The sequence below is a fragment of the Cupressus sempervirens genome, chromosome 10 (assembly GCF_028749045.1).
Source record: "Cupressus sempervirens isolate cs-2001-9-10 chromosome 10, ASM2874904v1, whole genome shotgun sequence".
Taxonomy (NCBI): domain Eukaryota; kingdom Viridiplantae; phylum Streptophyta; class Pinopsida; order Cupressales; family Cupressaceae; genus Cupressus; species Cupressus sempervirens.
This window is the reverse complement of record NC_143127.1, coordinates 670,835,529-670,851,152: the sequence shown is the minus strand read 5'-3', so window position 1 is coordinate 670,851,152 and position 15,624 is coordinate 670,835,529. Positions and strand designations below refer to the sequence as shown.

General features: G+C 33.0%; 1 pseudogene; it reads right to left on the bottom strand.

The window, feature by feature from the left end:
• Positions 1-14,075, bottom strand: part of LOC149535606 (TOM1-like protein 3) — a 161,867-nt pseudogene extending 147,792 nt beyond the window's left edge.
• Positions 14,076-15,624: the final 1,549 nt, after the last annotated feature.

Here is a 15,624-nt window from a genome sequence, read left to right as displayed (position 1 = left end):
CAAAAGCAGTTATTATTCTATCAAGTTTCTAAGATACTTTATGCTTTTGATAGAAAAATTGGTTAAGAATTTGATTCACTAGTTGAAGAGAGAGATTAGAGCGAGTCTTTTCATGGCACAGAGAGGGAATTTCAAGTGGACACATGTCAAATGCAGAGCAGATTTGAGAATCCCTTCCTCTATATCATTCTTGTTCTTTCTTATTGTATAGGATCAAGTTTTTCACTATGAGACCATTATTGCTTCAAGTTTTGAGAAGAAAATAGCTCACTACTAAGACAACATTCTTCAGCATAATTCTCTCATGTGAATAGCAGTTGTAGAGATAATACAAATAGTTCAGATCTATTAGGTTGTTTCATGTTTTAATTTCATGCATTTGATTGTCTTGTTTCAGGAAATGAATACATATGAGCAATAATTTCACTGGTTTCATTATGGTTCTTTTCTCCTATCTCAGAAATTTGTAACTCTTATGTGGTCTTGGAACAAAGATCTGAGATCCATTTGCATCCCCTTCAAGTTGTATGTTTGATTTATTTTTCTGTTGGATCAAAGGGCCAAATAAATGCTTGATATATTTAACAAAGTTATTGGTTACTTGAGAAGGATATTTTGCCAGAATGAGATCTGAATGAACACTGATGTCTAAATCACAAGGTGATTAGATAGATCTGATGTCTGGGTATATGAAATATGTCCTAATGTCATAGATGTGTGTTTTGAATTCATGGAATTGCCCAATGGATTAGGCACTAATCAGTTATAGGTCACTTGTTATACTGTTGCATATTTGAGGTTGTGTTGAATTAACATCATTAATCAAACATTTCCTCTTTCATGTTGAAAGTTATTCGAAGTTTAACCTGCACTTAGCTTACCAGTTCCATGAGTCAGGTCATTAGTTGTTTCATGCTTATGAAGTACTAGATAAGTATAGAATATTTAGGGGTTTTTATCTATTATTCTTGATTCTAATTATGCTCATTGCACTAGTCACATAATTGGATCCTAAGAGGTTCACCCACTTAGGTTTTGTAGAGCTTGAAGTGAAGAAGGAGTGTAGCCTTATAGTTGGCTTGAGTTCTTGGTGAATTGTGTCCATTATTGGAGATAGTTGCCCATAGATGCAATCTTACCCTGTATACTTGGTTATTAAAATTTTGTTAAATCAGGAGCCAACAAAATGGTGACTCTACTGGGGACTATATTGAATCTATGTGATAGAAAAACCTTGAGAATTTAAAGAAGATTCAATACATCAGAAAATTTTTGCTACAATAGCAGGATTGTGTTGTTCTTTTCATATCCTTGCTAAGTTTGTGTTTCCCAGTTAAGCTTTATTCATGGACAGCAATATGTTGCAAAATTGGATGTAAATTGTGGTCTCTGACTGTTATAGGTCTATCTTCAATCAATTCAATTTTTGCAAGTGTTGTTGAGAAAGTTCAGAGTCAAAAATTGATTTATAAAGTGTATTTTCTTTTCAAGTTGTTAATGATTTGCAAGTTTCCCCTACATCTAAAGATTTGATTTAGATTCGTCAAAGTGACAAATTGTGTTTTATTTCTCACAAAGTGTGAGTGGTGATTCTCAAATCTCTATACCAGTTTGTTCCTAGTTTGATTTCATTGCAAAATTTGAAGGATTTTCAATTGTTTAGGCAGATTTGAAGCTTTTGATAGTATCTTGAAAAGGAAATTTTAAGTTCTTGATGTTTTCTTAAAGTGTTGTTTGCAATCTATTGATATAAGAAAGTGAAGTGTAAAAGTAAATCACAACATTGATTATTTCACTCATCTTGTAAAGAGGTGGTGGCTCTACAAAGTTTGACCAGTGGTGTGAAGGAATTTCTATCTTGCACCTATGCCAAAATAGCAGATTGAAGTTCAGCATCAACACTTGAGGTATTTTGGTTTTCATGTTTCTTTTTCATGGAAATCAAGTGTTTAAAAAGATTGCCCATGTTCAGTGATTTTAGCACTAGAAGAAAGAGGTAGAAGTTTTATTTTATAATGGAATCAGATCTTAGATCTGAAATTAGTTTACCAAGATATGAAGATGTGCTAAAAGATATGATAAAAATTAAGAAAGCTCTCCACAATCAGATTGTTAGATTTATAAGAAATGTGGTTGGAAATGTTCAAGGTCTAGAAGATGATCAAATCTTTGAAATGTTTAAATCAGCACTTATGGAGTTGCACGTGTCTTTAAGACCCAAGGAATCTTCATGACCTATTGATTTCTTAGATGTCTTTATAACTAATTCAGTTAACTGGTCATCACATTTGAGGGCACAAAAGATTTTTCATGTTGATAGTCTTTTCAAGAAATTTGAGAATGATTTAAATAGCCAATGTGAATGTGTTGAAAGTAGTAGTGAGTCTAGTGAATCCATAGATAATGACAACATTTCTTGTGATTTTGAAGAAATGGATTGTAGATCTACTGAATTAGATGATTTTAGTCAGTAGGATGAGGATGGTTATGTGACTAAAAATGAATCATGTGATAGTATGCATGAGAATGTGGAAAGTTTTAATAGCAGTACAGATAATTCTTCATTTGGTAAAAATTAGAATGACACACCTTGTAAAAAGGTATTGTGTGAAGAAGAGGTAATATATTGTAGGATGGATTTTGGTTTTTCATATTTTCATGTTAATGGTACTGCTGCTGTAAGTTTTTCAGATTATTCAATTTATGATCAGAACCTAGGAGAAGAGACTTGTGATGAAGTCTTGTTGAGTGTTGATGAAATCTTAGAACTGCTACCTCATGATCTTAAAAGATATGCAAATGTTTCTCCAGATGCTCATGTTTTCCATTATGGTATTTCTTCTCAAGGTGAGGTCATTTCCCCAAGGTTTGATGTTGAATTTGATATAGAATTAGAATTTTTTTGTCAAGTTTTGGAGGTGTATTTGATAATAGATCAAGTATCAATACACATGATGATTTTTCTAACAAGGAGAGTACCAATAGGGAGAAGTTTCATTTTGTTTCATATCCTTATCATGATGATTATATTGAAATTGGTTTCAAATATAACTAGGAAGCAAAGGCTAGAAGTGATAAATCTGATTTTGAGTTTTCACTATATGCTAATGATAAGTTCAAAGTTCATTCTAATAAATTATTTGATGAAGATCACAATCAACATGATTTATGTCAACACTTTCATGATAGTTTTTTAGACTTGGTAACTAATCAGTTGTTTGAGTGTGAAGAGGTTTCAGAAAAAGGTAAATTTGATGTGATGAATGACATGACTACAAGTAGGCAACAATCGGATTTCACATACTCTTTGCAGTTGGAGACAAAAGGTGAGTTGCAAGTTTTTGATATATGCAACTTGGTGAATGGTGTAGAATATGAAGTCTTTGTGTTTCTAATCAGCATGCATGAATCATTGTTGGATTTTGATTCTCAGTTCAGTTTGTGTAATTATGAGCATGCTGATTTGTTTTCTCATAATGAGCATGAGGTAGAGGCTAATGCTGATGTATGTATGCATTATGAGAATGAAGGAAGTTGTTTCATTTTGCCAAGTAATTTTTTTCAATATGCTGATCTAATTGGGGAAACTGATAGAAGAGATTTTTTTAGCTTACCTCATGAGAATGCAAATGAAAATCAAGTGTATGATAGAGGTAAGGAGTTTTGAAAAGTTTTCGGTGGCCTGGGGCCATCATGTGTACATAGTAGAGGTAGTTGCTTTTGCTTTCAATAAAGTTGTTCGAGAGAAGTTTTGAAGTTGTTGTAAGTGGTTTGCTTCTTCTAGTGAATTGAATCCTTGCCATGCCCACAAGGGACATGCATGCCCAAACAAAGCCACTATTGCCACTCAAAATTGTGTTCTCATTTTGAGTGTCTATTTGAAATTTTGAGTCAAATCAAGCCCTTTAAATGTTCATAAATGCATATGTACTTGGTTGTACCTTTGAGGCCTAAGAGGTTTTCAATTCTTCTAACACCTTCCATTCGGTCTATCCAAGCATTCCATGAAGTTAAATTGAGATTTTGAGCCATTCTGTGAAGTTCCATTTTGAGCATTTTTACAAATGTGCATTTTACCCCAGGTGTCAAACAGTGACAAGAGGCTATGTTTACATTTGAATATCTCGCACCCAAAAATGTTTCATAAATTACCATTTTGGGAATATCTAGTGTCCATACCCAAGAACCTATGTTTCAAATTTTGAGTCATTTTGAATCCGTTTAACTAGGTTTTGAATCCCTCAACGTTGGTAGTTTACTGTTTTCATGCTTTTGCACATTGTTCATAATTCTAGAACGCCCTATTTGACGAGTTATAATTTTTACCCGATTGATCCAAATGTGAAAATTCCTTCTATGTTACATTGTAGATGTTAGAGACTTGTTATGTTTCAAGTTTCAACTTATGAAGAATCTATTTGATCAGTTTTCAAACGTGATTCCAAACACAATTTCTATCTTTTTATTTGTGTTAGTAAATGTAGATTGTTTGGAACCCCTATTTGTGAAGTCATAACTCAAAATATATGATTCCCTAGATCAAATGGATTGTACCACTATGTTGTCATCCAAATTTTTTTCAAGTATGTCATTTTTTAAGTCATGATGAATCCATTTGCACATTTTTCCAAGTCAATTCCATTTGCAAAAATCATTATCTTGTCAATGTTTCCAGTCAACAATTATGAGTAGCTCACTTTGACCGCTCGCCATTTGCACCTAGTTATCTATCATGAGCCTAAATTGTAGATTCTATCCTCCTCATGACAGTAAACGAATGCCCCAATTTTCATTTCCCTGTATGCTCATTTGCCCAGTTTTTGAAGCCAATTCTAAATGCAATTTATTACTTTCTAACATGTTTGTTTGTAGGTAGTTATGAGAGGTCAACTTTGATATTGAATATCTTTTGACCCAAAATTTTTCATGAGACAAGATTCGACAGGGTGCTAGAATGTGGAATAGAGAATTAGTGGGTCAAATTTCAGAGCCTGGCCAGGTGTTTATGTCAGTTTTTTTTTAAAGCCAGTTATCAGGCCTTCCTATCAGCGAATCATAATTTAATGAATAGTGGTAAAATAAAATTTTAATGATGATTCAATGCTCATTTTTTATTCCAATCAATTCAAGATGTTTGATGGATCAATTTTCGATTTCAATTGTTTAGAAACAAAAAAAAAATTAGTTGGACCCACTTTGGGGCCACACTGATTCCATCAAGCTATTGAAACTTTGCACAAGACGAAGTTTTTGAAAGGGAAATGGTAATGACTATACTTGTTACAATGTTCACTATATGGATGTCATTATTCGAGTTCAAGTGAATATGTAGGGTTAGTTGTATTAAGAATAATGGTTGTAAATTGAACCATAGTAGAGGAGGTTATCTAGCACCTTTCTAGTGTTGTTAGTCAAGAGGTTTGAAAATAGTTTGGATGCAACTTTTTCTTCCATCAACATCTATATTAGGGATAGGGGTCTCAAGCTCTTTCAAATCTCCAAAAATGGCCATGACAATCAATATGAAGACTTGCCTATATTATGTGATAGACACACAATATCAAAGTTGGGTTCATATGAAGATTTGAAAATAATTAGCTCACTAAGTTTCTAAGGAGAAATTTTAAGCTACTATGACATTTAAATTGCATATGTGACTAATATAACAATCATAGAAGATCACAGCCATGGCACCCATGCATTGAAAACTATACCCCATAACATTAAAGGTAGAGTCAGCATGAAGTTAAAATAGGGCATCCATGAGTTTAAAATTGCAAGCCACGTCCAAGAAGAAGAGTCAGCCATTGTAAGGAATCCCACACATGTTGAAGGAACCCCATGCCAATCAAGATTCACACACAATGAAAGCCATCCAACGGTGTTTCAATAGGGGAAGTCGACTTCAAATAAGAAGATAAATACATCATGAAGACTCAACATGAATGAAAGGGGCTCCACACAACTGAGCAAGCTAGTCAACACTTGACGCAAAGCCAAGAAGACTCATGCTATGTTGAAGAACAATCCACAAAAAAGAGAAAGGGAGGTGCCATAGCATAAAAGAAATCATGCTAAACTCTCCAAGCTGCAACTAAAAGGAGCAACTTGCATCATACAGGCCAAAACTCACGTCTACAAATGATGGATTCAAAGCTAGAGAGTTTAAAGCCAAAAAAGAAAGAACCTACACATGTTTAAGGAGATCCACACCAGTTTGAAACATGAAAGACCCATGCATTGACTCATGCCATATAAGAAATGCCCTAAGTAAAAATAAAGCTACAGGTAGCTAGAAAAAGAGGTCGACACATGGAAAAGAGACCATAAGACATTAAAAACCAAGATCACGCAATAGGAAGGGCGGCTTGTAAAAAAGTGAATCCACTACGGCAATGCATCAAAGAACTTCCCCATGTGCAATTAAATGGGTTATTCACACTGGCAACAGCATGCAAAGAACAACAATGTGGAAGTCGTGAGCAATAACAAATAGCTCAGGCATGAGAAAAAAGGGAAAATAACTCACAATAAACCCATAGGCAAGGATGTCCATAGCCAGTGTTAAAGAGATGGAATTGAAATATCCCACATAGCCCATGTGGAAGAAATTTTAACTTTTTAAATACAATTCCACACCATAAGCATTGTGTCCAAAAGAAAGAATGTTTTTGGAAGTGAAGCAGGCATAAGGGGGCCCCACTGACAACACTAGATGGATGATGATGTCAATCAAAATTATGAATAAAAATGCAAGGATGATGACATGGCATGCAAAAAAAAGATGGAACAAGATCACGCCATGTGACAGATCATGCAGCCATCACTAAGTCACTATAGAAAAGTTGCAAGGAAGTTAGTATGGCGAGATAGTGATGTTGATGTGGCATGGATGACATGACAATGATGTGGCATCAGATGAGGTCATCAAAAAAGTGATCAAAATTCAATGGTCACCATGCCACCAAAAAATGGCAAAATTTTCAAAGTGACTTGGTGACTTGCCAAAATTTTCAAAAAATTAGCGGAGTTTGAATCTGGGTCTCGCCAGAAAATAGAGCCTATCAAAAAGTGACATGTGGCACTAGTTGAATAGTTAGAACTAGTGAAAAATTGACATGTGGTGATGTTCAAGAAGGAAAAGGAGTTCTAAAACAAAACAAAAAATCCCTATGTGCACGTTCATTTTGAAGATGAAAAAATTTGATTTCAAATTTTAAATTTCTATAGTTAAAACTATAGAATATTTTAAATTTTCATTTGATTCTTTCAATTGCCAAGCCATGAGTGGGAAGCTTGATCTTTAGAATGGCATAATAGAGGTTATTTGTATTGAAAATGGGTGCTCCAATATACCACCAAAATTAGGAAGATCTAATTTTTGAATCTAATATCAGTTTTTGCATAGGTGCTCACTGGTTTGTGCTATATGTCAATTTGTGATTCCAAGGGTATTAACAATAGAATAGGTAGATTTGATCACTGAGCATCAAAATTTTTTAGAGGGAAGATTTGAAGACCTAGTTGAAGCCAGAATGTGGAAAAAATAATTTTGAGAAGATTGTATTGCATTTTGGAGGCCTTTTAACTAATTTTTGGCTTTGCCTTGTTTTGAGATTTGGCATCAAAAGCGGTTATTATTCTATCAAGTTTCTGAGCTACTTTATGCTTTTGACAGCCAAATTGGTTAAGGATTTGATTTAGTAGTTGAAGAGAGAGATTAGAGAGAATCTTTTCATGGAAAAGAGAGGGAATTTCAAGTGGACACATGTCAGATGCAAAGTAGATATGGGAATCCCTTCCTCTATATCATTCTCGTTCTTTCTCATTGTATAGGTTCCTATTTTTCACTGTGAGACCATTATTGGTTCCAATTTTGAGAAGAAAATAGCTCACTATTGAGACACCATTCTTTAGCATAATTCTCTCATGTGAACAATAGTTGTAGAAATAATATAGATAGTTAAGATCTGTTACGTTGTTTCATGTTTTAATTTCATGCATTTGATTGTATTGTTTCAAGGAAATGAATACCTATGAGCAATAATTTCACTAGTTTCATTACGATTCTTGTCTCCTATCTCAGCAATCTGTAAGTCTTATGTGGTTTTGGAACAAAGATCTTATATCCATTTGCATCCCCTTCAAGTTGTATGTTTGATGTATTTTGTTGTTGGATCAAAGGGCCAAATAAATGCTTGATATGTTTAACAAAGTTACTGGTTACTTGAGAAGGATATTTTGTGAGAATGAGATCTGAATGAACACTGATGTCTGAATCACAAGGTGATTAGATAGATCTGATGTCTAGGTATACGAAATATTTCCTAATGTCACATATGTGTGTTTTGAATTCATGGAATTGCCCAATGGATTAGGCACTAATCAGTTATAGGTCACTTGTTATACTGCTGCATATTTGAGGTTGTGTTGAATCAACATCATTAATCAAACATTTCCCCTTTCATGTTGAAAGTTATTCAAAGCTTAACCCGCACTTAGCTTACCAATTTCATGAGTTAGGTCATTAGCTATTTCATGCTTATGAGGTACTAGTTAAGTATAGAAAATTTAGGGTTTTTTTATCTATTATTCTGGATTCTAATTATGCTCATTGCACTAGTCACATAATTGGATCCTAAGAGGTTCACCCACCTAGGTTTTGCAAAGCCTGAATTGAAGGAGTGTAGCCTTATAGTTGGCTCAAGTTCTAGGTGAATTGTGTCTATTATTGGAGATAGCTGCCCATAGATGCAATCTTACCCTGTATACTTGGTTATTAAAACTCTATTAAATTAGGATCCAACATATACCATCAAGATAAATCACAACTATGGATAAATTGTCATTTAGAACTATTTTCACTAGTAGCTAAGATATCAATCTACATCATACATGGAAGAAGTTGAAGATCAATCAATACACATCAACATCATGAGAAGAAGTGATTTGGTTAACGAACCAATTACTAAATCAATATGGAGTGATAGACAATAGAAAATGAGGAATCTATAATTGGTATTCTAGCTCCCAAGTACTGATAAGTATGATAGCTACTATGAAGACCAAAAACCAAGTGATAATTGATCAATGATCATATGTATATCCAATGATGGTTCATGATTACTATGTAATAGGATGATACACAAATCAGTAGAAGCTATCTAAATAAACATAAATAATCAAGAGGACATCAATCAACATATGATTGGGCAATAATAAGCATACAACACTCATAATCGATACTGGTATGGAGGAATAGAAATTATGTTATGATAATGATTAAGTGAAAAAATGACAAACTTTGAGATCTATTGAACCAATGAACCATATTATTATACTAGCACATGCACAATGACTAGTGTGATTATTACTATTGGCATCCAATAAGGAGAATATTATAATAAATAACTAAAGGTTGATTAATTATTGAATGTAAGGATGCAAATCTAACAAGGAAATGGTGTGTCTAGAAATGATCATGAAGGGATACAATCTTCATTATTTAAAAATGTTATACTAACTGATCTTATTATTAGAAGACTTATAAAAGAAAGGTGTGATTAGCAAAGAAAATGAAGGGACACGAGACATGTCACATACAATGGTACTTGAGAACATTTCAACAATAGGAAAAATGTTAATAATAGTAGTCACTTGAAGTACAAAATAAAGAAAAGCATTATAGCAATTGACCTATATAGTGAAAAATTGAACATGTAAGGAAGATAGTTAAGAACCAAGATTGATGTACAAAAATTTAAAAATATAGCTAAAGTGTGCTTTTTTTGTTGAGGTATAAATGACATCTACTATCGTTGTTACTGTTGTTGAATGGGTGCAGCTCTAGACTACCTAACATTAGATCATTGTCCTTGTTGTGGCTGAACTAGAGGAAGATAGAAATTTGGAATAGGTGCATTTCCTGGCCTAATACCAGGGAAAAGTTGTTGCTGATAGCCAAATCCACCAACATGCAACAAAATTGGCATCAAATCATAAACTACCAACAAAAATAATGCTGAATGAAAAACTTACAAAAAATTGGAATGGTTTTCCAAGCGTGACATGCTAAAAAGGGCAATTTGTTCTTATAAAAGAACATAACAAATAAAAGTTGATGAACATTGAGCTTTTCATTTCAAATCAGTCACAAAACAAAAGTTGACACATCATTTTCTTCAAGACGAGCATAGAGCCATTTGCAAGCTATCAAAATTAACTTTAAATTGATTAGCACAGATTAACAACATCAATAGCAAATATATCAAAAAATATGAATATATATCATATTTACTTGAGGTGGCATGAGTGTCGGTGGCCCCTATCCATAGAACATTGGTTGGCTTAGACTTGGACCTCTAGGAGGGTATATAGGAAGATGAGTTGGCATAGCTTGTGCCACACCAACCAAATTTTGCATTTGTGAGAATTGTGCCTGCATAAAATAATTAAGAGATGCCAAATTAGTATGGCATTTCCACTAACAGAATAATAATAATTTCAACCAACCAAATAGACATTATGAATCAATAATTCCCACAGTCATACTAGTTACATCAATATTTTGAGTAAGAAAATACATTCCAGTAATAAACACACATTTAGGAACCCAACAATTCCTAAATTTCTACCTAGACTTAAACATCTAACCTATTGACTATATTATTAATACCCTTCCACCCCCTATAACCTCACAACCATTCTTTCCTACTCTTATTAGAAATAGTTCCATCAAGATAGCTTAAGTCCATACTAAATGTCTTAATGATTGAGTTTCTATATATAGTTATCTTATTTTAGGGCATCAAAATGGGTTTTATCCCCTCACACAAGTAAACGATCTATTAAAATATCCTAGATTTTTAATTATAAAGATTTGCTTCAAACAAAATGCCACAATCAAATTGTGAACTAGATAATAGTGCAAGGCCACATAGGCAATTACTTCACACAAATACTATGATAAGAAAAGATAATGCTCACACACTACTTGAGATCTGAAATAGAACAAGCTTCAACAATACATTGCAATATATATATATATATATATATATATATGGATCTTTTGGCATTGTTACTAAAATCGTTTACCTTCTAGGTAAGAACATAAGTTTGTTTCAATATACAAATCTTCAAAAGGAATTTCATATAAAAAAAAAAGTAACAAAAGATAAATTAAATTGTAGCGCACTAGGAATAATATAGCACATAATGAGTACTAAACCTCCATTGAACAGAAGACTATATAGTGGCTTCAATAAAACTGATGCTACACCTAAACCATCACTTGTAGAAAGATACTTGAAGATATGTAGTACAAACCATCCCAAAGAACAACCTCTAATTTTTTAAAACTTTCACTTTTACTGAGTGAAGTTTTACTTTTTGCTTTGGCAAAGTCAACCAGGTCTTTAAATAGCTTATCTTTAGGTTTAAATTGTTTGCTAGAAGTTAAAGATTGTTGTGGATATGCATCATTGCAAGTTCCATCATGAATGGAGATGTTTTGTTTCCTTGATATAAACTCATCATGTGTTGATTCACTATAACCATGTGTAGACTAGCCAGAACCCAAAGCTTGCTACTGGTGAAAAAACTATTGTCTCCGATTGTGCTTTGTTGGAGGAGGGGGAATAACTATTCTAACATTGCTATCATATATGGGAGATCCTTGAAGATTATCTACACCTTGTGATGTATTTTTTGATTGCTCTACTTCCCAAAGAGTGAGAGGAAGGCTTTTAGGAGTCTTTTGTGTTGATACCTTCAAATTCTGTGATTGTGGCCCATAAAATAGAACTGATTGTTATGGACTAAGAGACTACCTTGATGGAATTGACCATTGCAAACCCTAGCTAGATTTGTCAAAATATGACTCTGGGCCATGGTGTGGAAACTTTTGGTATTCATTCTATTGTGTCAATGAAATCCTTGAAAAGAAACCTCCATTTCGATATGGTGAAGTTTGCTAAGAAATAGATATTGGTGGTGAATGTGTGTATTTCTCATTGACTGTGCTAACTATTGGTGGAGTTGCAGTAGTTGGTGACTTGTAAGCATCACCACTAGGGAAATCCATTGTCTACTCAGTTTTTTGGCCATGAGTATCAATATTTTAAAGTCCTCCTGGTGGAGGTATCAATGGGAGTTGACCTATTGATTGATTCTTTTCAGTGTTATCAACTCTTTGATGAGCTTGTGCACTAGATCTTGACCTAAAATGAATAAAATATTGTTATTTCTCTTTTGATTTTTCTCTATAGAAGCCAATCAAATCATAGTACATGGATTTAATAGATGAAAGGAACTAGTTGAAAGAATTTGATGAGTAACTACATTATTTAAAAATTACACAAACCCATGGCATGTGTAAGAAACATCTTGGAAAAGCTTCTGCTCACACTTTCAAAATTACTAAATTACCAATTGTTTAAATCAACAATCATATTTCTATAAGAACTAGCCTTCCATATATAAGCTACATGTGAGCTAGTTGTGTTAAATTATCCTCAATCTCATCTTTCTCATGGTTGACACTGATAAGAGGAGCTGCATGAGTTGATGTTCTTTTTCATGTAATAGGAGACCCTATAGTAATGGAGTCATGTTTCCCTAGCACATGATCCAATTCATCATTCAATGCAAGACCCTGACCAAGAAGCTCCTCATCCCTGCATTAAATTTGAAATAAAGGTGAACCAGCTAGATAATGGGCTAATAAAATATGCTTTATTTCTAGTGAGAAGCATTAAAAACTATATTCATGGTATGTTAGCCTGTACACCCAGATTATGGGTTAGTTCAACCATGGAGATTCCTAGGGTCCTATCAAATGGGCCATACCATACAACATCTCTATTCTACAAACCTCAATGGGTGGTCCACATTGACTATCTAAGCAATTTCCTCCTTAGGAAATTGGCATATCAGATCCCTATGTACCAGTTTTTGGTGCCTTCTACATTAAAGAAACCTATTTTGAAGATATTGGTGAAACCTTGGTTTGGTTGCCTTCCAGGATTTCTTCCACATCTATGGCATCTTTTGCCACTTTGGTGGTGTTGGTTTAAGCATCCCTGTGCAAAAGTAGTGTAAAACTTAAAACACACACATTCGGCACTACCCTAAGAGGTTGTTACACTAAAGCAACCAAACTATGTCTTGTATTGCCATCAGACATAACTATAAAAATCCATTACTCTATGGAATCTGAAATGTTTTTAGCTTGGCAAATTACATGACCTTTTCACAGATTGATTACCTTGACAATAAATTAGTTTTTTCAACGTTAATTATGTAAAAGCTCTTGTGCCAAATTTTAAATTGACATCTTATTTATTTATTTATTCTAGCTTGACAGTTTAGACACCAAAAGATGAAAGTTATAAGGAAACAATACAAAATTATAACAAACACCCCTTTGCACAACAATACAAATATAGTAGAGCAATGAACTTTAAAATTTAGATGATAAATAAAACATAAGAATAAGAGTAGAGTGTGCCACATATGCTCAATCAAGTATAATAAAGTTTTTACTAAAAGCAAAATATTTTAAACACTAAGGAAAATGTCATTTTACCCATGATAATCTTCTAAAGACTCATGATGTTGATTACAAATTTTATTATTTAAACATTGCACAATAAATATCTATCATTACAATAAGTTTGGAATTCACATTGAGGTAGCATTTTTTTTCACAACAATTTAATTTTTCATATGAAATGATGCAGAATCCAAAATGAATTCAATCCCAATTTTTTACCAAATCTATCTACTAGACCCTATTACCCAAACTAGAATTGGTATCTCTGATGAAAGTTAGCACTTAAAATGATTACAATGTTTCAACATAATAACTTACAAAGGACATTCTAGTATTTTAGAGTTTTTGATCATTTCAAAAAGAATTTTACCAAATTCATCTCAAAACCAATGGATTCCAAATGCAAATCATAAATAGAAAATGTAACTTACAAAGTTGTATTGACAAGATAAGTCATGCATTGCTTGTAAGTACAACATTGTCTAACAAGATCTATAATCACTTTTTGCTTCAAACCCTGCATATTGTAGTTATTCCAATTATACAAATAAGCCTTGTAAAATAGCTTTAATACTACTAATGCATGTATGAGCATATTCATTTTTTTATGTCCCTAAAAATCATTATGTTGATATTTAATCCAAAACTCTACCCTCATATTATAAAGTACACATAGTAATATATGCTCCCAAATGTTGCAACATATATTAAATGGAAAGCATCTACAAAAGAAGCCCTAAAGAAAAATACCACGTAGCTGGCAAAATATGCTCAGGATTGAAGTAGAGACTTTAAGTAGCATAACAGCTATAAGGAATTTAGTCTTAACATGAAACTTAGTAAATTAGTTGCAAATTTATCCAGCTAACTATTCAGGAGAATGAGAGAAAGTTGAAATTTAACTCTAATTTATAATAGTAGGTTAAGCATCTGAGAGAACTAAAGAGAGACTTGTAATTTAATTTAAGTTATGGTATTTAGCATTCCAACTGATAGACTGGACTTGTGAAGATATACTAGTAATATGATCCAAGGTCTAATGTTTCAAAGATTTTTTTATGAAACTTGACTGAACACTTTGATTTAAGCTTCACTCATCATCTCTAGTGGGCATATGTTCAATGGGATTTCAACCTGCATTCTTTGGTACTCAAAGAGAAATAGATGTAAATGGAGAGGGCATGTTCTAAAATTTATGGTCATCTAGTTTTAATTTCAGTCTTTGCAATTTTGCACAATACCTTTGCAGGGAAGGAAGCCCTCAAGCTAGTTGGATAGTTTAGATGAAAATGTTAATAGTCCTTGGTTTAGTTACTATTCTGGGAATTGAGTTGAACTTGTTAATTTTAGATTTATGGTTGTGAAGGAAATTGAGAAAACTTGACTGCTACCAACAAACCCATTTATACTAGCTAATTTTGCATTGAGGAAACCCTCAATCACCTTTTAATGAGTAAGATGTTGAGGAAGATTAGGACTATAATCAAGAGCTACTTGTCAAGCCACTATTGTACATTGCAGACTTATAATTATATAAAAACTAGGAATTGCATTTAAATTTAATAGCAAATCATTGCAAGAGGCTGGCCCCTACTAAGAAAGGAAAAAGGGAAGATGCTAGTTTGAAAGGCTGAGTAAAATTCTAACAAGGGCCAACTACAACTAAATGGTACATTAATGCCAGCTACTAGTTTAAACAAAATATAATTATCAACTACTACTTAAATGCATCTATAGGCTATGATCCCTCATGAATTATGACTAAGATTAAATAGACAATATTCAAAGGTAGTGCTTGATCATAAGGAGATGCATCCTTCAAAATGAGATGATACTAGTGAAAAATGTAACATTTCCCCACAATCAGGGATATAAAAAGGAAGGTGGTTCATTTTTAGATAGCATCAAGTAGAATTGAAGAATAAGAAATATAACCAACAAGGACATGAATGGAGCACAAATAAGAATGAATATTAATTAAGGAAATCAAACTATCAAGTTTGAATTAGAAAAGAATTTGTATATAAAATAACAGCAATAAAGAATATAACAGAAAGTAACTATATGCAAGT